The sequence below is a fragment of the Rattus norvegicus genome, chromosome 9, assembly GCF_021556685.1.
Source record: "Rattus norvegicus strain SHRSP/BbbUtx chromosome 9, alternate assembly SHRSP_T2T, whole genome shotgun sequence".
Classification (NCBI taxonomy): Eukaryota; Metazoa; Chordata; class Mammalia; order Rodentia; family Muridae; genus Rattus; species Rattus norvegicus.
In genome coordinates, this window is record NC_141542.1 from 119879962 (window position 1) to 119906988 (window position 27027).

Sequence of the window (27027 nt, forward strand, 5' to 3'; positions counted from 1 at the left end):
AGCAGATAGGAAAGAACACCCATGAAAATGTGAATTATCAAGTTAAAACACATGCAACTAAATGAACCGAAAAGTCATAAGTTAACGTTTAGGCAAACTACCAGCACAACCACAAAAGTGGCTTCTGGAGTAAGATGGCAGGCAGATTAGAAACTTTGTCCATGAAAGTCTGAATGAGAAGAGTAGGTGGATGTCAGGCTACTACCGGGAAAACCAGCACCGTTACGTAGCTCCCAGTATTTTGTTTTTGATAGCCAGGCATCAACTAGAAAGAGGGGTCTACTGGCTGAGACTTCAGAGATAATCACTAATCAGGGAGCCTGAAGATACCCTGCACCATCTCTGGGTAAAGAGGGTCATAAGAAACGTCCACAAAAGTTGGAGCTCAGATGCATACCCACAGAGATCAAGTAGAAATCTAGCGGGGAAGTGCAGGGCGTGGTGACTGGTATCCCAGTCCAGTGTGGCAAGAATGGAGTCCATCACCTGTGAGATACTGTGGAGAATCCATGCTAGCGCTGGTGGCCTGTGGGTCTGTGGGCCATCAGTTTACTGTATGCAGCTTGCTGTTGGGCATATCTGGGAAACTGAAAAAGATTGCAGTGGATCGCGTCCTTTCCGTAGCTTCTAACCCTCCTCAGGCGCACTGGGTGGAGTCGGAGAACGAAGCAAGGCAGGCAGAGAGCTTTGATTCCTAGGCCTTCCCCGTTTAGTGCACAACTCTGCTCTATCTGCTTCCCCTCGCTTTGTTACACCCTCGGGTAGAACCTCTTTATTTTTTCGGTGGCTTCAAGCAACTGTGAGACTCAGACCAGCAGGTAGACTACAAGATGAATTAGGGTCAGTAACAGAGGAACCTGGTATACAGAGAAGGAAACCTCTCTGGCGAGCACAGCCTGGTTGCTGACCACATACCATTGACAAGCGTGGCCCCATAGCGGCCATTCAGGACCAGCTGGTGTGGCAGAAGCAGTGAGGGGCTGCAGTGGACTCCTTTGCTCCCCACCCGCCCCCGCATATGGTGGCTTCGTATTAGCAGCCAGCGCAGAAAGGAGCGTCTACTTCTCTTGGCCTTTTATGTTCTTACATCTTCTCCTTCCTGCTGCTTTTACCGTTATTTGTTTAATTTTTAATGCTATGCTTTTCCTCTGCTCGTTTTATCTAATTTCCCTTATTTTACAATTATTAACTTTTGCTTCTTTCTGACCTGCTTTCCCTTTTTCCTGTCTTCATTTTCTTTAATCTCGTGTATTAATTAGGGTTCTATTGCTGTGATGAGACACCGTGATCACAAACTTGGGGAGGAAAGGGTTTACTTGGCTTCCAATATCCCAAGTCACAGTCCGCTGACAGAAGTCAGGGCAGGAACTCAAGCAGGGCAGGAACCTGGGGGCAGGAGTTGATGCAGAGGCCATGGAGGGTGTGGTTCACTGGCTTGCACCCCAGAGCCTACCCAGTCTGCTTTCTTATAGAACCCAGGACCACCAACCCGGGGATGAATCACCTGCAATAAGCTGGGGGTGGGGCATTAATCACTAACTAAAAAAATGTGCTATAGGCTTGCCTACTTACAATCCCATTCTCAGGAAGCCTTTGCTCAATTGAGGCTTCTACCACTCAGAACATCTGGCTTATTTCTTTTTACTATTTTCTTGAACTCTTCATTTTATTCTATAATTTTATTTATTATTATTATTATTATTATTATTATTATTATTATTGCCTTTATATTTCTTAGGTTGTCTTTTCTGGCAATACTAAGGATTGAGCATAGGGACTCGCATTTGTTAGCCCCAGGTCTCCCTCTCTCAATGTTTAACTTCTTAGCTCACTCTAATTTATCCTTCATTATGTTGGCGATATAGTGCCTGCCTTTCCTTGTGACTTATTGTACTTCTGAGTGGTTTGCTACTGCCTGGTAATTATAGCAGGTGATTGCATGCCCTGTGAGCAGTGCTCTCAGGAGAAGGCTGGTGACTAGGAAGACCAGCTATCAAGTCAGCAGGGAGACCCACCCTGATGTCCATGCAAATAGTGATGTACAAACACATGAAATGTTGGAATCATGGCATATGGGTCTTCCAAAAAATATTTTTCTGCCTTTATAGGTCTTGAAAAATTAAACTCACATAGCTGGGTAAAGAATTCAAATTCTAGAGCCTGAAGAAATGGATCAGCAGTTAAGAGCACAGGCTGCTCTTCCAGAGGACCCCTGTTCAATTCCCAGCACCCATGTAGTAACTCAGAACTGTCCGTCACTCCAGTTCCAGGGGATCCAACACCCTCACACAGACATACTTGCAAGCAAAACACCAGTCCACATAAAAATAATAAAAAAACATTAAAAAAAGAATCCAAATCCAAATTCTAGTATTAAATGCTAATGATGTCCTCAGAATTCAAATAAATATATATGTATCAAAGAAGCAAATTCCAATTTTGAGTGATGTATTTAGCAGTCGGACAAGAAATTCAGCAAAGAAAGATTCTAAAACATGAAACAGCAATGGCTTCTGACAGAGATGGGGGTGGGGGGGATGACTCAGTTCTGTCTAAAAGGAGAGGCACTGAGAGTTTGACCATGCTCCAGTGAGAGTTTACAAATAACACAAATGGACTTCGTGGGGGAGCCATGAGGGTTTGGGGGATGGGCACAGATGGACTGCTAGCAAGATGAACAATATAGTTTGCATGGTCTGTGGCTCACTGAAGAAACTGAAAGAGAAATGGAAGAATTCCTACTTTCAAGTAAAAATGAGATCACAATGCACCAGGACCTCTGAGATAATACAGAAAAACACAGTGGAAAAAGAAAAATGTAGATTGACGAGTGCCGGCATGAGGAAAATTTGTGTTCTTAGATAACTAACTGAAGTCTTAGAAGAACAAGTACACACCACATGCAAAGTAGGAAAAGAAACAGGTCTTTCTGAAGACAGAAAGAACAGTGAGCACACTCAGTTCCCTGAAATAAAGATAAACGTTAGATGCTTGGTCAGGAGAGAGAAAAGATGCAAATTAATACAGTTGGAGACAACAGACTATTACAACAGATATTTCTAAAAATAGGATCACTTTCAAACCTGTATTCTAATAAACTTAAAAACATTAAAGAAATTGACAAATTTCTGGGTACATCCAGCCTATCAATAGCACAAGAATTTGAGTTAAAAACCTTATACATATCAATACAATGGAATAAAGTCCTTCAACAAAAGAAGCTCTAGGAATAGAATAATGAACTGTTGAATTCTAACAAACCCTAGAGGAAAACTTACTCTAATGTTCCCCACATTAAAGAACCTATGACTAGAAAGAACACAGACACTATGGGAGAACGCATGTCTATTATTCTGTTAGGTGAATTCAGTATTAAGCCAGCTCTTAATGGCTATTGTTATATCCATAAACTAAAGCTGCACATAAAATTCAGAGCTTGACATACACGAGACTTGTGCAAGCCTAAACCAGCGTGGCGACGGGAGCTGGGCGCCAGGTCATACCCTTCGCCAAAGAGTTCTTGTCAATTCTCACCTGCTGGGCAAGGAAGGATCTGTTTTCTCTAAAAGTGCAGCTCCTGATAGGTCAACCATGCCCCAATAGAAGAGCATACACCCAAGGTATTTGGGACGCACAGATCTGTCTTCATTGATGGGACACAACACTGGATGGGAAGAGGAAAGGAGGGCAGATGTGAGAAATAGTTGAGGTAATGAGTATGGGTTTTATCGAAACACATAGGGAATGCTCAAAGAAAATATGATTAATATGAAAAATATTTTATAAAATATATAAAAATATGATAAAGAAAAGTGATGAAATAAAATATGAAAACAAATAAAATTTAAAAGGAATGGGAAGGAAAAGAATGTTTTCAAACTCAACTTAGGAAGTCAGCATTACCCTGAGAATTCTACAAAAATGGACAGACAGACAGACACACACACACACACGTGCACACATTGTAAACAGTTGTTTTGAGGAGCATCACAGTGAAAATCCTCTAAAAAGTCATTAAATACTAAATTCTATAATACATTGAGAAGGCTATATACCACCATTGAATTGGTTCCCTTCCAGAGACATAAGGATACTTTAATACACATCAATAAGCACAAGTCAGTACATACATTTTATTAAAGGCAGAGTTGCATGATCACTCCATGAGATTCATAGTAGACTTCTACATCTGTTTATGAGAAGAGTCTTGAAAGCACCAGGGGGAGAGGGGTAACAAACACTACAGAATAGTAAACATGTGTATGGCAACCAATGGCCAACACCATGTTGATTAAGGGAAACGAAGCATTTCCTCTAAAACCAGGAGCAAGATGTTCCTGTGGAAGCAGTGTTGAAGACAGTTGGCCAAAACAGACAACCTAAAATTTCTAGCACAGACACTGCCAAACATTGGTCTGTTTCCAAGGACTAATCACAAATTTCTCAGAGTCCTCTCTCCAAGTGCAGGCGCAGCCGTTGTAAAAGTCAACTCTGTAAGAAGATGTAAAAGATGAGAATTTAGATGACCTTGGCAGCCAGAGCAACTTTATTTAATGTCAGAAGAAGTGGGGTCTGGGGTTCTTACTATACTGTGATGAGGGTACAGGACCCAGTCATTCAATGACCAGAGTGTGGGAGAACTTGGATTGCATACTCCAAGCTGGAGCTTTGGTAGATAGGGATAAAGGAGGAAGAAGGTGATGCATTGGAGATGGAATGAGAGACTTGGCTCTGCCCCCACCCTGCGCCCAGACAAGCTTTTGGACAAGTGCAGGGTGTGTCCTCTCTCTTTGCAAAACAGAGTTAGGGGTAGATGCCTTTCTTCTGCAGTCGCCAAAGAGTGGCCATCCTTAGTCTTTCTGCTCAGTTTAGGGACTTGGTTTTGGTGTCAGAGGTGTTCTTTAGTATTTTTTTTTTTATTTTATCCCTTGTAAACTGATACAAAGTGCTATCTGGGTATAGTTATTTAGAGTGCAGTAGAGATGGGCATATTTCAGAACTTGGAAGCTGGAACTTTAAAGTCTGTCATCTGGTTTTGTTGTTCCATGGTTGGTGGTTGGGTTTATTGTTTTGGTTTACTTAGTTTTGGTTTGGTTTGACTTTGCCACCAGGGTAATTTTAAATCCTGCCTTAATTTCTCTGTTACTGAAATGGCAGTCTAGAAGTTACACCCTAAGAGGCTGAGAGGACTCCACTGAGCAGCCAACACAAGACACTCTGGAAACAGTGTCAATTTGTTTTCAAGGTCTGATCCTTTATTTGTTACTTTTGTTGCCTGGATTTAGACTTAGAAGGAGCAGCTCTCATCCAGGGTAGCCAGTCTCTTGGTGATCTGTTCCAGGCCTTTTCCCCACTTTAGTTTCTTTCATTTTCTTGACCAAAGGTTTAGCATATTGTGCAGCCTCCTCCTTGTGTTGTCTTGGTGTGTGGCTTCATCAGCACCATATGTCACCATTCACGGAACAGAGTGTGTGAAATAACAGAACAATGGATCTTGTTACCCTTGTCCTGGGCTTCTTCTCTTCATTTAAGGGCTTTCTGACGACATATTGGAGGACATCAATGAAAAGCTCTTTTTGGCCCCAACCATGAGGCACAGCATTTGTCAGCTTGTGAATAACCTTCCCTCCTTCTTTAAAGAATAGCCTAGCTGAGAATACTCAGATTGGCATCCACAATGCATCTGCAAACTCACGTTTCCACTCTCCAGTTCCTTTCAGTCTATGACTGGAATGCCCCTTACTCAGCAGCAGGCACATTCTGCCCTGGGTCAGGATGCCTTGTCTCATGGGAAAACCTTGCTTGTTGTTCCCACCAATGATTCAGAACATAACCCTTCCACTCCTCACCTAGACCACCAGCAGCTACTTCTGTGGCCAATCACTGCTCATAGAATGTACAAAAGTTATAGGCATCGCCCACTTCAGTGAGTTTTAGACAGCCAGGGACTGGGAAGGAGATATCCAGCTTCATCTTGACATGGCTGACCACCTAGGCACTACCTTGAAAGATAGGTCAATGGGTTTAAAAGTATTTCTTCATCGAGGTTCCAAAGGGGGAGTTTCTAGAATTAAAACCAGTTTACTATGTGCAGTACATGATCTTGTATTCAGATTTCCTTGCCTTTGATGGTTGTCTATGACTTCATTTCTTTACATGTGCCTTGTGTTTCATAGTGTACATATTCAAAATGCTTAATACTGCTTAGCATGGTTGTTCAGGCCTTAATCCCAGCACCCAGGAGGCAGATACAGGCAGATCTCTGTGACTTTGAGGCTAGGAGACTTGCCTGGTCTACATAGTGAGTTTCAGGTAAACTGAGGTACACAGTTAGACCCTGTCTCAATTAAAAATCAAATAGATGTGTATATGCAATACAAGTTTCTAGAATAGAAGTCATGTAAGTGATGTGCAAGGAAGGCCATTTTAGTCACAAATCACAAAATCTTCTCCATATATGTTCAAATTCAGAATTTTAACCAAATGGTATCCTTCTGTTTAAATGTTCTTTTTTTAAAAAAATATTTATAATAATTAGACTGTTCTGATTTTTGTTTTAATTTTCTACCTATATGTATATCAATTTATTAAATTTAAAGTGTTCGTATAACTTATCTAGATCCTTACTCTTACAGAAGAGCCCATAGTTAATATTCTTCTAGTATTCACAGTAAACCTAGAGTGTCAATTATATAGTGTCAGCACTCAGTAAAAATGTATTGATTTGGGAATAATGAATCAGATACTTATTAAGCTACATAAAGGTTGGAGAGAAAGTAATACTGGAAGGTTATAAACAAGCAAGAGGGATTGAAAGGGACCCCAAAGCCTGAATGTTCTAGATTCTGCAATGCAATAACTTTGAAAAGTATATAGGGGCATGACTGCTTGCAGGGCACTGCAGTGTGTGTGTGTGTGCATGCGTGTGTGTGTATGTGTGTGTGTGTGTGTGTGTGTGTGTGTGTGTGTGTGTGTGTGTGTGTGTGTGAGAGAGAGAGAGAGAGAGAGAGATTTTCAGGGTGGCCCAGAGCTGCAGCAGGCTGATTTAATTTGTTTCGTTAGCAGTGGCACAGACTATAAAATATGCATGCTCATATTCTAAATATGTATGCCTGGAGTAAATAAATAATTTATTACATAGGCTATAAATTATTTACCAACCCATTCTAAATATATACACTATTTGCATTTTACTGAAAATAGGGGTGGTAGACTGATGCTCTCTCAGGATTTCAAAACAAAACAAAACAAAAATCAAAGGAAAGCACGCTGCAGTGCAGTGTTCTCTGTACGGGAGAATAAACTGGAACGACAAAACCACAGACATACTGAAGAGAGAAGAAAATTGGCCTGCCTGGTAGAAAATAACGGTTTCACCCAAATGCTCAAGTGTGAATTAATCTGGATTTTTTTTTAAGTCTGTGAACTAAGCCTTTGGATTATAAAACTAGGCAGCATAGACAAAACCTTTTTAAAAACCCTTCAATTTTTCTTTTTTAACGCTAGTTGGCTCCTCAAAGAAATGATAAGATAATACCCTGTTTGGATTGCACACCCAAGGAAACATTGTTGTGTAGTTGGTTCCTTCTTTGGAACAACTCTGCCATTTCCAAATCTTGAGCAACATCTGGGAGGAAGGCTTATTTCAGAACGTACTCGCCTCTTCTTAAGCACATCATGAGCCGACTGGTTAAATGCCTCAGACTCGATCCTTGGAGAGGAGCATTCTGATTCGGAGCCATGGCGTTACATCTGTTCCCAGCATCAAGCACAGAGCCATGGCATCTTGCCTCCCACACACAGGCTTTCCTCCCTCTGTGTGGATTGTGAAAAGGGATCCACTGCCCAGAGCTCTCAACTCCTTCCTTGAAAAAAAAGTATAACATTAATTTAGGAAATATTAATTCTTTCTTATGTGCCCAAGAGCTCATTTCAACTGCATGCAAGCAGAGGACAGGCCTTACAGCAAGACACGCCAGGTTTCCTTCTTACGTTATCTGAGAGTCGTGAACAAATTACCTTGCTGTGCCTTAGTTCCCCTATGTCTAAGATGATGCCAATATCACATACCTCATGGACTTTAATAAGGGTGAAACAATATTCATGAAGCTCTCAGAGTGCTGCGTCCTTGTGTATGGTGATCCCGTTAGCATCATGTTTGCTTATTATTATCAATACATATTATCTTACCACACTGTAGCTCTCAGGAAAGAGATTTTCCTAGTTAATTAACCAGCTTTGCCTTCTCAGATAGTAGATATCTGTTCAACAAAAGGGGAGAGCCATGTGAGTGAGTGTAGGATAGAGATTTACAAATGGAATCTCGCCAGTGACGTGTGGTGTTCAGTTTATCGGGTTGTAACTTTCTCAGGGAATGTTCAGGTTAACCTAGCCCGCAGCTCTCTCACGCATTAAAACTTCTCTTGTGTTTTGAACATCTTAAACATGTTTTCCATAATTTTTAGGTTGAAAATGAGGTGTTAGCCTAAGGTGGAGTCATTTGCCAACATGCTCACATCCTCAAGAATAAAGAAACACTGTTGCCACAGGAATGGGTCTCACAATTCAATGAGTTTGGCTTCATCTTCCCTGATATCCATATGGATACCGTACTCATCTATGTACAGCACAGAAGGTCTCTGGCTTCATGTTGCACTTCCTAGCCTCCTCAACTACCGGAATAATTTTCTCTTCTCAGTCTGTGGTACTCTGTTATAGCATAGAGGAGATGGCCAGTGTACATATCTCTGCCAATCCTGATAAGAATTCAAATTATTTCTCCGCACTTTGTGTTTAAAGGATGTTTCCAATCTCTCTATGCCATCAGTCGAGGCATTTCACTAAGTGGCTATAATGACGGGGCCCTGCTGGTGATCAGTGAGAGGCTGTGGCCTTGCTAACCTTCTGTTTTGTTCCCACAGATCTTTCCTTGAGTAGTCAGTCCTTGACTTTCCTGACCCTGTTGCCTAAAACTTGTCTCATGTGTGTCCGGCCGAGAGTCCCTTGGGTTCCAGGTTCTTCTCTTGTCATTTCTTCTCGTTGATTGTTTAAAGAGAGACTTCCTCTTTCCCACTTTTCTTCCAAGACAGAGAGTTGGAGGTGGGTTTCACAGTAAGGTTTTTAGGAAGCAAATAAGAATGGCCTGCAATTAGAAAATGGAGGAGTAGGTATATTACACATTGAGGTAACCGAAATCCCTTTGAGAAAATATCATGACTCTGGCTAAGCACCCTTTCTCTCCTGAAACGTGGCACGATAAGTGAAGGATTGTTTATTTTTTGTTAGGGCTCTGTTCCATCTCTCCAGTTATCTCTTAATATCCAGCTCAAGCACTCTTCAATTTCTTTTCTTTTCTTTCTTTCCTTCCTTCCTTCCTTTCTTTCTTCCTTCCTTTCTTTCTTCCTTCCTTTCTTTCTTCCTTCCTTCCTTTCTTTCTTTTTTTCTTTCTTTTTTCCTTCCTTCCTTCCTTAGACATTAAATACCCTTCTCTGGGGCCCATTCCTATTTAGCTGTCTGGGTACCCTACAAATAGTCACAATACCTTTTACAAAACAACATAGTCCTCCACATACCGTTCTTTATCTGTACATTCATGCTGTGAGTCCATTGATGGTTTTCTTCAGCTCTCCTAGCTAGCATGGTGCTCAGAGCTCTGTAGTTTCTGAGTTAGGCCTCTCTTGAAAGGATTACTGCCATGATCCATTTGTTGCAGCATCGAAGACAAGAGCCCATGACATGGACAAAGGTCTTTTGTGTCTTTGATGTTCGTCCCTGTGACTCCATGGCCAGTGACATTGTTCGCCTGTTGGAAATATAAGTTACTAATAGGGGTAAGCTCTCCCAGCACACGAAGCACCAGGAAGTCTCAGGGATTTCTCAGGAAGGTGCCTGTCACCGTCAGGGCCTCGGGACTCCACGAAGCTTGTCTTCTCCAGTTGCCAGAGCTTAGCTACCTTGTGAGACTTCGATTTTGGCTGTCATCGTGCATCTTAATCTCGAGCGTTGGCAAGAGGCAGCTGAGCAAGGAAAAGGTGTGATATTTTGCAGCATCTTTGGCAGTCACTAGCAGCTTTGGAAATCCTCGACCATCCCCATATTCTCCACATGGTGGCAAAGTTCCAAATGTTTTAGCTCTTGAAGAAATGAGCTCAGTTGTTCCTGTCTGGGAGCTAACATATGTGGGTTCCACACTCTGGTGCTAACTAGGTGATGAGGATGCTCTGAAATAAAAATTCTAGAAGCTGGTCAGTTTCCTCAGGCCATAGTCACAATCTTGAGAAGGGGGAGGTGACCAGAGAAGTAGAGTTACTTTCTCAAAGTTACACAGTACTTAGCAATAAGAGGAGAAGTAAGCAGAACTGTGTCCTATTTCCAGTCTAGTGTTTGTTCCTAACAGCATCATTGTCTCTTCTGACCTTTAAGAGAGAGCATGGCTCAGAACAGTCAAAGGACTGCATTTCTCCTTACAGACTAGGAAAGCCCGATTCCACAAGGACTGTGGCATGCAGCCTTGGGCAGCTTTAAGCCCCTTGAAGTTGTAGCTGCCTTGTTTTTAAAGCAAGACTGGCAGCCCTGTTGGGTGGTTAGGTGACATCACATAGGCACAGTGCTTGGCACAAGGTCCGGCCTTAGATGATGCTTAGTGATCACGAGTAGTTATTACGAACAAGCCTGCTGTCCGGAGGTGCTCCCAGCAGACAACCAATGCAGCAATCTACCGGCCACGGAGCATTCTAGCAAGACAGAGTTGAAAAAGATTTGGGAGTAAATCTATTATGTAAGAAAACCACCAAATTCCCATGAAGCCTAATTATTTGCACTGTTTATTAATAGCTCTGCTCCTGCCCCTCTCCCACAGAAACAAATTAGGATCTGACGTGAGATAGTGCTCCAGATGAAGGGGGGCCTCAATGTTTCCACAGGGGATAGCTTCTGCAGAACGCATCCTGGCATCTGAGGGGGGCCTGATGGCTGCCTGCTTTCAGTCTCTTTGTATTTCCCATCATAGGCAGCGACAGCCTCCATTATGATTTGGGTCCTCTTTAAGGCGCACATAAATAAAATCAGACAAAAGTGCGGGTAAATCCTTTAGTGGTACAGGCTTGTGGAAGAAGGCAAAAAATTAATTTTATGCATGAAGAACCTCGTTAAGTAGCTTCACAGAAACAAAAGGAACTGACACCAGAAACTCTTGGATGCCAGCTTCTTCAGTCCCTGTGTCCCACGGTCCTGCCCCAGGACAGTTAATCCACCAACACCTCTTGCTGCCGCTGTTGGCTTTGAAGGTCACAGAGGATGCCCAGGCTGCACCTTCTGTAGTGCCTCAGGTTCTCCCAGAAGGCGAAGTCAAAGTCCAGGGGGCTTTCTTTCACTCCAGGTCTCTGGACAGCTCGCTGGCAGGGACTTCCAAACTCCCTAAGTGACACACCAGGTGTCACCCTGGTCACAGCTGCTTTGCTAAGCTCAGTGGACCACCCTTTGGTTTGGACACCCTGCTCCCTCTCTGCAAGAACTTAGGCTGCTAATTTTAACCATCTAGGGAGCTATCCAGCAGAGGGGTAGGGAGGAAGAGATGGGGGAGGGGGATGTTAGAGAGAGAACAGAGGAAGTGAAATGGGGAAGGGAGCCCCTACTGGAACTAGAATCCATCTCCTGGAAGCAAGGAGTACACAGTTGACTCAGAAGCTCTCTCAGTGAGGGCCAGGTTTTCATTCTCGATTGACCGGTACCATGTTAAATCACCGCACATCCCCCATGTGCTTTCAATTCATGTACATCGGAATTAATGACCCATTCTCCATGGTGCATTTCCTGTCCCGGAAGGGACGCTGTTAACAGAAAGGCTGGTAGACTTGTTGCCTTTGGCCGTCATAGTGGCGGCCTATGCCATCCATCAATACATAATGGGTTCCTCGAGATGTAAAGTCATTCATTATTGCTCACTTGTGGTTTCCGTGTAAAGTTCACTTCAAACAGAAAAAAAAGTTATTACAGATTATCGTAACCGCCCAGCTATGTAAACATAACACATCTGGAACACACCACTGAAGACTACAGAGAAAAAAGTTCCAATCAATAATTATGCCCCCCTTTTCCACCGCTGGGGAATGTCTCCTCTAGAACCGAAGACCACAAGCTCTGTAGTGGCTGCCAGAGAAAACAAGCAGCAATAAAGCAGGAAGGGCAGGGAAGCAAGAGGAAGCGTTTCTCCAATAGCAGTCCATTTCTACTTCTAGAACCATTCTGTTGTAGTTTCGTATGAAATCCTCTGTTAAAAGGCAAGAAAACAGCAGAGCCCACTAACCTTTCCCTGTGTGCTTGGACACCAACGGGACATAAATAATGTTAGAGTAACAGTTGGAAGCGAAGCCAGTTCAGAAGCAGACAGCAGAGAGCGGCAGATTTGGGGTCCGAGGTTGAGTTCATCCCTTACAAAGTCTTAGACTCGGTAAAGCAGTCAATCACTCTAGGCAGTGGTCACCTTAGAGTTCTTTTAAGGATGTGGAAAGTCACCCCGTGCTGGCCCTCCACAGCTCCTCATGAACGACAGCTCTTGGGAGAGCTGAGAGAGCTGAGGCTGGGTGGATGAGGTGAGCCAGATTGTAATCTCGGGGCCTCTTCCAATTGTGCGCGTCTGACTACCCCTTCATCTCCCTGAATATTTTCAGTTCCATATGTCACATCCTCTCTCTGATAACACTACCCGAAGGGATTAGAATGAAGAGCAAATTCCGCTTTGAAATGTCAGCCCAGAGTATTGTTTGGATTTGGTTTTCAAGGTCCTTTCCAAATTGTTTTCAAAGAATTAGTTTTCCTTTTGAACTGCTTGCTGATCAAGGCAACCTGCTCCACTGGCTGGGAGCGTCTTCTGCTTTGTAACGCTCTGTCTTCCCTGTAAGCCCAGATTTAATAGCCTTGCTCTCCATTGCTGTTTTTGCCTTTCGGTTTGGCTGAGACCAGAAAGGGTAATATTTTGGTTATTACCACATCATTTCAAGTAGAAAATTTTGAACTAGCTATCGCCCCACCCATTTTTTCTTCCTTTTTTAAAGGATTCACTCATTTTTGATTAAGTGAAAAACAACAGTGTGTAGTAGGGGCTCACAGAGTCTGCAGGTGCCGTGGTGCTTTTACAAAACCTGACCTCCAACACAAATGCTGGATTTCGAAAGCCGAATTTTCTTACTTCTTCCTAGAACTCTTTTCTTATGTGTGTGGCGTGTGTGTGTGTGTGTGTGTGTGTGTGTGTGTGTGTGTGTGTGTGTATGCGCGCGCGCACGCACACGTGCGCGCCCCACTTCATCAAACCACCCTTTGGCCATGCTGAAAGGCATTTAATCATTTTTTTTCTAACTAGCTATGCATCCTACCTCTTACAGGACCTTACAAAAACGGATAACCTTGGCCCTCACCCTTAAATACTGGAGTTCAACAAATTCCTTTTGGTTATTCCCATGCTACTGTGAACTCTCATTAAACTGGGACAAGCCCCAATTTGACAACTGAAGAAATTAAAATTGGATCTCAGAGCTCACCATGACAGAAAGCCCTCCTGAGGACATTCCAAGGCCACCGCCTAAATACGGCTGGGCGTCACTTGCTCAATACCATCTCTACGGGGTTGAGATCATATAGCACTTAGGCAAAAATCACTGGATGCTATAAAAGGCAAAGTCCAGACCACAGTAAACAATGCCTGTGACAGATTTCAAGGTCTAGAAGATCTTTTTGCCTTCCCAGCAGGTGGCTGAATGTAAGTCATTTATGCGACTTACATGTCAGGCCTTGTACAGCCAACATGAAACCATAGTTTACTTAACAGCTATCTCCGAGTTTGTAGTAATGGTTCAAACACCAAAAACCATGTTTGTACCTGGCTAGCAGTGGCATGACTGATCATTCTAGTAGGAGAAGAGAGGGGTCCTGTTGCACAGCTCTCTGAGAAATTACCTCAGGGGTACATTGTGAACACAGTTTCTCCCTCTGACTTCAATCCTATTTTGCAAGATGCAGTGGGACAACCGGAAGTGTTGAAAGTATTTCAACAGCTGGAGCAATGGCTGTATTTGAGCTGACAGAATGCTCTGCCCTTAACACAGACTCCATGCATTCTGTGTTGGCAATAGTAAGCTACAGAACTGTCAGCTTGCCATTTAAATTAGCAAATACATTGTTAGCTATGTGTATAGCATTTCCAAACTAAAAGAGTTTTAGTGAATTCTTCGCCCTGCACCTCGTCCCCCTGGCCCTTGCCTCACCCCGTATGCTCTCTCCCCACCTCCCAGTCAGCTTTCGGTCTCCATGGCGCATGTGTCCTTTTGCCCCACTCCTTTCCACAGGGTTGGTTTTTGTTTTTTGTTTTTTTTTAATATCTTCTTTGTGTCTTTTCTAGTTTTGAAAGCTTTATTCACAGTTCATCTCATTTATATTCATATATATGCAAATTACATACATCAACTCTAACTCAATGTAGGACTTCCAGAGCCATCCAGTTTTCTGTTATTTCATCGTTCTTAGAGTTGAATGAAATCCCACCGTGTCTGTGGACACCCCATTTGCAGCACCGAGGGAAAGAACCAGCCCATCAGCAGCTGCGTAGAGGCACCTGCCACCTTTCCAGCACCGCTCCGCCACAGGTCACTCTGTCCTGATGATGCAGAACCCAGTCCCTCCATACGTTTTCAAAGTTTGCGTGGCTTGAGTTTCCCTGAAGAGATACAATGGAGAGCTAATTTTTACAACAATGTCTTGTTAAATTCTGGCCACAGTTTTGCTCATTGGCAAAAGTGTGAGGATCAGCTCTTCATACACAGTGGTCAGACGTCAACGTAAAGCAATGGAGTCACGGCTATTGGGTGTCCTGTTTCCTATGAACTAGACTAGCGATTTTGCAGAAGTGTTTTTATGATGAAATATTCTGATTTTCTTGTACCAGATGCAGAAACAGATAGGCTCAGGCTGCAAAGCTGGAAGCTTCTCACTCTCTGTCCCCAGAGTCTTTTGTTCCCACACAGTGTGTCTCAGGCAGTGTGATATCCAGAGTGATTGGCTTGTGCTTACTTGATTCAGGTCATTCTCCTTTACTGGGTTCTGAGTTCTCCAAGAGCAAATCCTTGGTATCACGCCTGGACCATCGTGAGTGTCTGGGAAATGTTTGGTAAGTGACTGAAGAGACTCATGTTTCATGTTTAGGAAGACACTGAGCGGGGGTAGCACAGGGTAAGAGATGCTGTACAGCGAAAGGCTTACACGCTGAAAGTCATCAGCACCCTGGACCTGGAGTGCAGGTTTCCAAATCACAAAGATTTCATAGTAAGCTTTGTCTCCCTCCTGCTGCCCTCGTGGTTCACACTGCTGTGAGCTAGACATGTTGGGAAAGAGAAGGCAAAAAAGCCATTCTGTCAAACATGGTAGCTTTCTATGAATTTGGAGAATGGATATACCCAGTAGTGTGTGTATGTCTCTGCGTGACTGTATATGTGTATGTGTGAGCGTGTGCCTGTGTATCTGTTGTGTATATGTATGTGTCTGGTTTTGAGTGTATGTGTGTGGGTGTGTGCTTGTCTGTCTGTCCGTGTGTGTCTGTGTATATGCACCTGTGTATGTAGTGTGTATGTATGTGTGTGTATGTTTGTATGTCTGTGCTTATGTGTGTGCACACACTTGTAATGGCACACTTGTTCTCTTCTCCTCACTAAAGTCAGATAGTCCTAACCATCTCCAGGTTTCCTTTTCTTCATCCCATCATAAGGGAATAGGAAACCGATGGGCAGTTGGGTGTTTTCTCAAGCTGGTCCTCTGGGCTGGCTGTGTCAGGTTTGTTACAGAAGGAACAATTTCAAAGGAAGCACTTTAAACCCAAGCTCTCCATGCAGACACACTACATTGGCTTCTGGATTTAATAGCAATTCCTAGGAAGGTGCGACTGACCTATGCGTTTATCCAATAAATATCTGTTATGGTTCCAGTAAATTAGGCCAAGATTTTCCTCTATGGTTACCTTTGGAGGTAAAGCACTTGGTAAGCAGAAGAGCTAAGCCACAGAGGTCTCTGGAGCCTCTACAGATATTTCCTTCTCCTTCGGCAATGTGGAATCAGCAAGTGCTGCACAGCGGCCTTTGAGGAGCCATCAGGGGCTGCACGCCAAGGCCTTGGCAGGCGAGCGTGGGCTGCTCCAGGTGATGTGAGGAAAAGCAAGCGAGCAGTATGCTCTCCCCATACATTCCCCCCGCCCCCTGCAAATGCACTTACGATCATCTTGCTGACTCTGTACAAGCTCAAACAGAGTCTGCCCACTCTGATTTGCTCTTTCCTCATAATGATTTCCAAAAGGCAACAGAATTGCAAATAAAAGGAACAAATGAAGAAAGAAAAGATACACCCTAAGTAGTTTTTAAACAATTCATCTGGAGAGCTCATACGCAGGTGCCCACGCCTCCGAAGGCCATTACCGGTTCCTGGAAGGATAATATACCCACTTCCTGTTTACTGCATTTATCTTCCCTGCTTGGCAGAAGAAAACTGCTCAGTTTTGCCTTGCAGGAGGCCAGAGACCAATTTTCATCTCACCTGTTTTCTTCTGAGCTTATACACTGCCTAGGAGGGCTCTGAGCATGGAACATTCCGGAAATATTTGTATAATTTACTCAGCGGTTCTACTTGTTCGTATTGATCAAAAGAAGGCAAAGTCATTTAAAAGTGGACATCTGTCGTAGGGTCTCTTTCCAACACTGGCTAGAAAGGTCCCAAGCACTCTTCCATAGGCCAACTGTATTGGTCTCCTGACGTCATCAGTTGCCTCGTCCCTCATACATGATCTGGTCACTCAGACCTGCCCTTAGCATGAATCCTATCAGGCTGGTTACCCAGTGTCTCCCCTTGTTTCTCCTTAGGAATTTTCCACCCACTTGCTCCCCACAGGGTTCCCTGACTGTAAATTCTCATGTGTTCATGAAGCACTGAGCTGTGTCCCAGCACTGGTCCCTGTACTTAACTATGACTCTGCTGAATAGAGACTTCTTCACTGTGTTGCAACAGCTCAGACCACTTCAATGCATGGACTTTCAAGTGCGTGTAAGTGGAATTCACTCCCCATGTCCTTTTGACCCATTACGAGTTCATAAAGTACACAGTTACGGATTATTTAGCCCAGCCAGGCAGGATTATAGACAGCAGAGATGCATCAGTTATTATAATAGATAACAACTTCATTTTCAAATTGTTTAATTCCAGGTGGAAGTATAGGTAATAACCAGGAATGTCAGGTGATACATGGCACAGTGACATTAAGCTGTCCCATGACGTGACATTTCAACCTGGGTGGTCAGGATCCCTTCTGTGGGGCCAGTATCTAAACTCATAAACAGGAGTCGGCTTACTTAAGGTTACCATGAAGATGATTACAGTCTGAGACAGAGACACAAGTGAACCTGATATCGTGTGAGAACAGACACTCAGTGTCTGTGTGCCAGGGGTGGGGCTCGCACAGGGGAGTGAGCTGGAATGGGGACTCAGATAAGTTTGAGGCCAAGCTGGCCTCAAACTCGAAATGCAAGAAAGAAGGCAGAAGGGGCCTAGAAGATGAGGGAAAATGGGTAGGAACGCAGGATATCTCGGAGGTGCAGGTGCAAACAGCGGCTTGAAACAGGTTTAATATCTTAGATGATGCCCTTTCCCGGTAGTCTAGAACCTCCTTAATTGCTGAGTCCACCATTTCTTCAAGTGCGCCCACCGTGCGTAATGTCCACTTAAGTGTTCTGAAAGGCAGTGCGTGCATCTGCGGCTTTTATGAGTGTTTCTCTTAGGAAGTCGCTGGCGTGAGGCTCATACACTGAGAAATTACATCAATAGATGCTGCCAAAATAAATGTCATTGTTTGGTCTCTTGGAGCCGTCACTGTGGGCGTTATTTTCCTACACATGAAAATATTACATGAAGTCCACGAGAATGAATTAAATATCCACTAAAATCACACAATAAAGAAAACACAGAGGACTTAGATTTTTAAGGGATCTCAAAACTTACCACATTGTTGTTCTCAAATAAGTGGGCTGGCTTCCCTTCAGACCATGAGAGACTAAACTGAGGTAACTTCCGGCTTCTGGGAGGACACTTTGATTCCCTGTAGCGCCTTTACCTCAGTTGCCTGGGCATTGTGATCTATTATCTGGAACTAAGAATGGCATCCTTTTCATTCTCCCACTTTTACTGGCGTTTTGTGTCTGTTCGTTTTTTTATCTTTTATATCGTCCACGAGCATCATCTTCTAGCTCCCTTTTTAGACATTGTGAGGGAAAGTTAGCCATTCGTTTTTAAAGTATGCAAGATACAAAGCATGCTTGACCAGAATGGTGGTTTAAGAGCGGCCCCCATAGGCTCATACATATGAATGCTCACCTGGCAGTAGCACTATTTGAAAGGATTAGCTACCTACAGTGTCCTTGTTCAGGAAGAATATCAATGGGGGTGGGCTTGGGAAGTTCAAAAGCCCATGCCAATCACAGTGTTGCTGGGTTGCCCCGCCCCCTCTGGCTCACTCTGCTACCCCTCTCTGCCTGTAGATCCTGGTGCAGCTTTCAGCTCTAACTCCTGCTTCCACACCATATGTGCCACCAGGCTTCCTACCAGGACTAAGTCTCCGAAACTTCAAGCTAGCTCCCAATTAAATACTTTCCTCTACAAGAGTTTTTTAATCATACAGACTCAAGCCTAACTTTCAGTTAACTTCCGGCTTCCCTGGAAGTTAACTGAAGTTCACATCTTCACACAGGCAAATGATACAGTTTTTGAAAGGAAAAATCACTCAAAGGAGAGACGGTAACAGCACGTACAAATTGCAAGTTGCTGAGGTGTGGTAGACTATGAAAAGCACCCTGGGGAAGGTCGGGCGCGGTGGGAGAGTCAGGTCCAGACCTCTGGTGTCTGAGCGCTTCTGCTGCAGGTTTCCTAGACGGTGACTGATTCTTGTAGCATCCATGTCTTTTCAGACATAACTGCTGCCATTTTCCAGATGCTACTGTTACGGGTCTCTGCAGTGCCAAACTTAATTACAAGATATCCCTAGGTCATTGTGTCAAACATACTAAGATTCAGATTCCCAGGGCCAACACACCGTGCCTCGGCTGGCGAGAAATGGGAACGCTAAGCTACCACCTTGGGCTTCCATAGACATAAGCAGCGTGCTGTGTCTCAGGCCCTCGTTCTAACATGCACGTCTTAGAAACGCATTGGTGAAAGGCTGTTGGGAAACTCTTCAGATGTATGACAACATTAAACATCTTTATTTACGTTATTTTATCCCAACAGTTTAAAATACATACCAGTGACATAAGCTACATGTAGTTAAAATACAGTATTTTATAGATGTACATATGTATCTTATACATACTGAGTACTGTACATACTGATTAGCTGGCCAGGGAATGGTATTTTATACACTACAGACTTTAGACATGAGCAGCCAAATTTTGTATGCTGTGAAAATTAAGTAATGTTCGAGAGAAAAACCCGTTTTATTCTCTAGGTATATATACACATATTTAAATATGCATTGTATGTGTGTTCATGTGTATTGATATGTAAATAATCATATCCACATTTATGAAGATGTACAAACTTTTGATCCATGTTAAAGTCCTTTGTACTATATTGAATAGGTACAGAGAGAGTGGGCAGCCTTGTCTACTCCCTGATTTTAGAAGGATTGCTTCAAGTTTCTCTCCATTTAGTGTGATGTTGGCTACTGTTTTGCTGTATGTTGCTTGTACTATGTTTAGGTATGAGCCTTGTATTCCTGATCTTTCCAAGACTTTTATCATGAAGAGGGGTCGAATGTTGTCAAATGCTTTCTCAGCATCTAATGAAATGATTGTGTGGGGATTTTTTCCTTGAGTTTGTTTATATAGTGAATTACATTGATGGATTTCTGCATATTGAACCATCCTTGCATCCCTGGGATGAAGCCTACTTAATCATGGTGAATGATTGTTTTGATGTATTCTTGGATTCAGTTTTTGAGAATTTTATTGAGTATTTTTGCATTGATATTCATGAGGGAGATTGGTCTGAAGTTCTCTTTCTTTGTGTGGTTTAGGTATAAACGTAATTGTGGCTTCGAAGAACAAATTGGGTACTGTTCCTTCTGCTTCTATTTTGGGAATAGTTTGAAGAGTATTGGTAGTAGGTCTTCTCTGAAGGTCTGGTAGAATTCTGCACTAAACCCATCTGGTCCTGGGCATTATTATTGTTGTTGTTGTTGTTGTTGTTGTTGGGAGACTTTCAATGACTGCTTCTGTTTCCTTGGGGTTTATGAGACTGTTTAGATGGTTTTGTTGCAAGGAGACTACTTTCTTGCTTTTTCTACACAAAGGAGGGTGTAGTTACCCTCCTTGTGTTGGAGTTTTCCATCTATTATCCTTTGTAGGGCTGGACTAATGGAAAGACATTGTGTAAAGTTGGTTTTATCATGGAATATCTTGGTTTCTCCATCAATCACCATAATTGAGAGTTTTGCTGGATATAGTAGCCTGGGCTGGCATTTGTGTTCTCATAGGGTCTGTATGACATCTGTCCAGGATCTTCTAGCTTTCATAGTCTCTGTTGAGAAGTCTGGTGTAATTCTGATAGATCTGCCTTTATATGTTACTTGATCTTTTTTCTTTATTACTTTTAATATTTTTTCTTTGTTTTATGTATTTGGTGTTTGACTATTATGTGATGGGAGGAGTTTCTTTTCTGGTCCAATCTGTTTGGAGTTCTTTAGGCTTCTCCAAACAAATTGAATAGGAGCCAGATATGGATGTCTCCTGAGAGGCTTTGCCATAGCCCTACTGATACAGATTAGAATGGTTGCAGCTAACCATTGGACTGACCCCAATGGAGAAGTTAGAGAAAAGACCAAATGAGGTGAAAGGGTTTGCAACACCATAGGAAGAAGAACAATATCAACCTACCAGACTCAACTAGAGCTTCCAGGGACTAAACAACCAACCAGTGAGTAAACATGGCAGGACCCATGACTCCAGCCACATATGTAGCAGAGGATTGTCCTGCATCAATAAAGAGGAAAAGCCCTTGGTCCTGTGAAGGCTCATTTCCCCATTGTAAAGTAATGCCAGGGCGTTGAGGTTGGAATATGTGGGTGGGAGTGGGAATATCCTCACACAAGCAGGGGAAGAGGGAGGGGTATTGGATGCGGTGAAAGGGGATAACATTTGAAATGTAAATATATAAAATACCCAAGAAAAATAAAATTAAAAAAATTCTTTGTACAAATTTATTTTCCTTCCTTATTGACACCCTGGCTTTCCACAATCAATTATAGATTGACTTGATTTTTCTATAATCACATGAAATTGTGATTATATAATGTATATTGTTTTATATCTTTTTTTGCTCAACATAATTATTTCAAATTCCCCTAGGTTTTCACCATGTGTTTGTGCCTACATGTTTGTATGCTATATACATATAAGAAAGTTCACCAGTATTTGTTTGTGTGTGTATGAATGTATGTGGAGATCAGAGATTGATATCTAGTATCCTCTTCTGCTGTTCTACATAATTTTTTGAGACATTGTCTATCATTGAACATGATCCTGTTTCCACTAGCATGGCCAGTCATGAGCCCCAGTATGAGCACTTGCCTTCTTTCCGACTGCTCTGGGATCCAGATTCCAGACGTCTTACTTGTGCAGCAAGCACTTTACTTACACCCTGAGCTGTCCTTCCAGCCCTTCCTTCATGCATTAATACATTTTTTAACTTTGCAGGAGTATGCCATTGGCTAAATATACCAGAGTCTACCTGCCATTTTATAAATACTTGAGTATTTATACTTGAGTATAAATTACTGGAAAGTTTGGGACTCTTACAGATAAAATTTCCTATGACTTTCACCTGTCAGTCTTTATTGATGTACTTCCGTGCTTTGGGATAAATGTTCAGACTGCCTGGGGCATATTGTGGGTCTGTGTTTGTCTTCTGAAGAAGCTGGTAAATCGCTTTCTCCAGTAGTTGTAACATGTTGCAAACAGTGGTGAGTGGAGACTCCAGGAGCACTGTCCCCCCGTTCTCCTATTTGGGAGGGAATATATCTAATTTAGCCATGATAGGCCTGGGATTGTTACAGTCTAAGGTCCAGCAAAAATGACAGATGAATGATAAACTTTTATTAATAATGTAGCATTTAAAGGGCTAGTGAGTAATTCTAATACTATTTAAAAGAAAACCACTATCCTATAACATTTTTGTCAAGAAAGGAAAAATGTTGTAATTGGGAGTTCTATTATGGTCACAGAGAAAGAGTTACACCAGCAAACAAAGAAGGGATTCTGGGACAACATAATATTAGATATTTTAGAATTGTTTCAAGATTAAGGAATGTGAAAACTATGGTCACAATGTTAGATTAAACTAGTCAATATTACACAAGAAAGACAATAGGCTTTTGATGTTTTATATCTGCAAAGGACAAGTCAAGAAGAAGAAGGATGCTGTAAGATTTTTTTTTTTAAATTATGATGTAGAGTGCCACCTAATGAGGACCCTGTGTGCTGGACAGTGTTCGGTGGAAGGTTAGACTTGAGTTGCAGAGGCATTTAAGGCATGGAAACTTAAAGCGCACACTGGGAAACCACACCCCATCCCCCCATTGATTTCTCTATTACAACGAAAAGATTTTGTCAGTGAATCATATTGTAATGTGGGAAGTGAAAGTTAAAAAAAATTACTTATCCCCAGATTAAGTAGTTTTGCTCTCAGCTTTCGGAAACACACCATGTCAGATTGGCACACTATAAATCTTTCCTTAAGCCCAGTGCTACTTAATGATTTTCATGGTTTCTGGGGTCTTTAGGGAAACTGATGATCTGATTATTAAAGTAGATTTCAAGTGGAAGGCTAAGTTATCCCTTTAAAGATACTAATCTGGGAACAGGATCAGGTATGGGGGTGGGAGGAGCCCAGAGGTCCAGGAAAATGAATGGAAATATGAAACCATGGGGGTGGAGGGTGGGAGACTCCTTAGAATGTACCAGAGACCCAGGAGTTGAGAGACTCTCAGCTCTCAAAGGGGGTGACCTTAGATGAAATGCCTAACAATGAGTAGAGGGAACTCGAAGAGTTCACCTCTAGTAGATAGAAGAGCCTCAAGTGGAGGGACAGGGTTACTAACCCACAGTCAAAATTTCTGAATTGTTCCTGTCAAAAAAAAAAAAAAAAACTGCAGGGACAAAAATGAAGAAGAGTCTGAAGGAAGGCAGTCCAGTGACCAGCCCAAGCTGGGATCCATCTCATGGGGTTGCACCAAGGCCTGATACTATGGTGTACTTATAGATGGGAGCCTAGCATGGCTGTCCTCTGAGAGGCCCTGCCAGCAGCTGACTGAGACAGAAGCAGATACTTACACCCAACCATTGGACTTGAAGTCAGAGACTCCTATGGTTAAATTGAGGGAAGGATTGAAGAAGCTGAGGGGAGGGTAACCCTGTAGGTAGACTAGCAGTCTCAACTAACCCAGACCCCAGGGAGCTCCCAGAGACCAAGCCTCCCAGCAGGAGCATACACAGCTGGTCCAAGGCCCCTGGCACATGTACAGCAGAGGACTGCCTGGTTGGCCTCAAGAAGATACATCGAATCCTTGAGAGACTTGAGGCCCCAGGGAAGAAGGGGGGCCTGGTGGAGGGAACACCCTCTCAAAGACAATGAGGAGGAGGAATGAGATGTGGAACTGTGAGAGGGGGGAACTGGGAGGGGCAGCAGCTGGACTGTAAATAAATAAAAATATTTTTCCTTAAAAAGAGACTAATCTGTCTTCTATTTCTATATGCCCTCTAATCCTGTATATTTTTACTATTAGTGCATAGATGCCAGCTTTGCCAATGATAATTTATTATATGATAACAGCTTACTGATGCACCACAGAAATAAAGTGTACTGGTTGACTGACAGGACGGGAGAGAGGCTGCTATGGAACTCTGGCCTCCCTAAGATGTTTCAGAGCTCAAATAGGTTGTGCACATTCCTTAGGGTTGAGTCATGAGCATTTCATGAAATTGCTCTACTACAAAGGAGTATTTCTTGAGAGGTCATGTGAGCGAGCTCTAAAGCAGAGGAAGACGATCGATGGATCAAACCCTTCAGGTGTACTGGAATCCCAGGAGTGCATTCTCCAGCTCTGTGTCAGCCACGCGATGGCTGTGTTACATTAAATTGCCAGGGCGTTTCTTTACTAGTATCCGTTGTATCTTTACCCATAAGTGCTACCGCCTTGTTCCTCGCTGTATTAACAGTCCTTACTATCGGGTTTATTGGCCTTGGCTCTCCTTGTCCATTCACTCATCCCAAATTGCAAATCCACGAGTCCCTCAACTGAATGAAACAGCCTTCAGTTGAAGGGGCTGAATGGTGTGTCTATAGTAAAACCATAGTGAGTGAAAGGAAAAAGTATTTTATTTTATGAGTTCTGCCACACCTGATTGAGTCTCTCTTACTCATCACTTAACAAAATGCCTTCTTCTCTCTGAAACTCACACTTCACTAAGTCAGAAAAGAATGATCAGATACAGAAATAAATGTTCTGTTTCAGGGCTGTTACAGCCTCCACTAATACTAGTACTTCTCCCCCCTCCTCTTCCCTCTTCCTCCTCTTCTTCTCCTCCTTCTTCCTCCTCCTCTCCCTCTCCATCCTCTTTTTCCTCTTCCTTTTTTCCTTCTCATTTTCTTCCTCTCTCAGACAGAATTTTATGTATCTGAGGTTAGCCTTGAACTCACTACATCATCAAAACTGACCTTTAACTTTGAATCCCCTTGTTCTCACCTTCCCTCTGGTAGGATTACAGATGTGCTCCCCCATACCCAGGGGTTTGTGCATGCTTTGCAAATACTTTCCCAACTGAACTATATCCCCAAGTGGAACTGGGCTTCCAAATGAAAAGCCTCATCTGGCATTGAGAGGACACCCAAGAATCTCAGGAGCATTTCCAGAACTATTCAGAATAAAATTAATTATTACAAATTAGTCTACTACAAAACCAGAAGTTAGCGAAGCCTTGAGAGATCTATGAACTGATTCTTCACTTCTGGTGGCGGAGAAGTAACCAAAATTTTGGTGGGCTTGGCCTGAGGAGGGTTTGTCTTTCCTGTGTCTCCCACTTGCCATCTCAAAGACTTGCCCGATATCAGAAGCTGGAGCAACCATCTTGTTTTAGTTTGAATGGATGAACTCACTGACTGGGGCATAAAAACAAACAAAAGCCTCACCCAGTTTTACTCTATCATATGTTAGATTTTAAGTTGCCTCTATTTTAAACTATGTTTAATGGAAACAGAACACCATGAAGTGATATCTACATAAAACTTCATTATCTAAGGATAATTGGTATTGGAAAAGTCTGCCTAAGGTGAGACCACAATCAATGTTATAGGGGATGGTGAAAAAAAATGTTTAGTTGGGAATTTTAATCTTGAAAAGTTAAAGTAAAATTGGCGAAATAATTTAATTAATACTAACCACTTAGGTTATAATTATAACCACAGGCAAAAGGACTACGTGATATTTTTAATGGGACTGATTCTCCCTGTCTCAGCACCCACTAATTGCTTGTAGCCCTTCCTCTAGACCCAGGCATTTTGAGATTCCCCACATTCACGTTGGCAAGTCACCTGCTGTTGTCAGGGTATGGGTTCTGCTTAGGTGGCTGTATTTTTGAGATTCCTTGGGTGAAGTTTCTCTCTTCCCCATATCTCACAGCAAACATCCTGGTCCCCTGGCTCTTAAAATCCAACCCTTCATCTGCAGCATTCTCTGAGTACTACATTCTGAGGTTGTATTGTAGATTTATCAGTCTGTGGTAGGCACCCCATGGTCAGTATTCTCTTTATATTTATATTATATATTGTATTTTCCCTTTTGTTGGAAATAGATTATTTCCCATACAATATACCCTGGTTATAGTTTCCCAACCTCCACTCCTCCCAGTTCTCCCCCGCCCCCCCTTCTATCTGGATCCAGTTTGACCAGTTATAAATTTCTGTTGTAGCCTCTGTCTGCTATAAAACATGAGCTTCGTTGAGGAGATGGTGACTGAGAGTGAGCCTCACCTGAGGATACAAGGATAAATATTTAGGAAGCCGTTTCACATTATGTGAGCATAGGAAAGTGACAGAAATGTCTGCTCTGTAATGTCTATGACCTAATTGGCTACTCTTAATTGACGGAGCTTACAGTACAAAATATGAATCCCACCTACTGAGTGAACTAAGTCCAGTTAGGTGATTGACGGTTATATGGAAATTACAAATGTGACTATTTCACCCTTGGGGACTGTGTGGGTCTCAGGATTTATAGCTGGGTAGAACTCTTACTGATTGCTTTTCTCCTTGGCAGCTTGCATAGTACCATTTGGGTACTAGGAGAGCTAGTTGGTCCTCGGTGGGGAGGCTTCCAGGTCAATTCCTTCAAATATGGAGTCCAAGCTGCCGTGTGTCTTCAGCACCTGGGCCTTACTTTCAAGTCCCAGGATGCAGTGAGGGGCAATGGTAATATCCCACGAAGAAATACAGTGTTCATGTGTGGAATTCTCAAGAGTTGTAATTGACGAAATACATCACACGATTTTTATTAGAATGTAATTTTTAAAACAATAAAATAAATGTCACAGAATTTATTATTTGACAATTATATAAATGAGCCCCCAATCATGTTATATAAGATTTCTCTCAGCCTAAAATGTTGTCTTATACTGTTTTTTTGGTAGATCTCCACAGCCAGTATCCCAGACATTTGCCAACTTCCTGATTGTATGAATTTAGTGTTAACAAAATGTCTTAAGGTTGCGATTGCTATGACAAAACACCACGACCAAAAGCTACTTGGGCAGGAAAGAGTTTGTTTATCTGGCTTACACTTCCATATCACTGTTCATCATGGAAGGAAGTCGGGGCAGGAAGTCAGGCAGTGCAGGAACCTAGAGGCAGGAGCTGATGCAGAGGCCATGCTGCTCCCTGGCTCATTCCTCATGTCTTGCT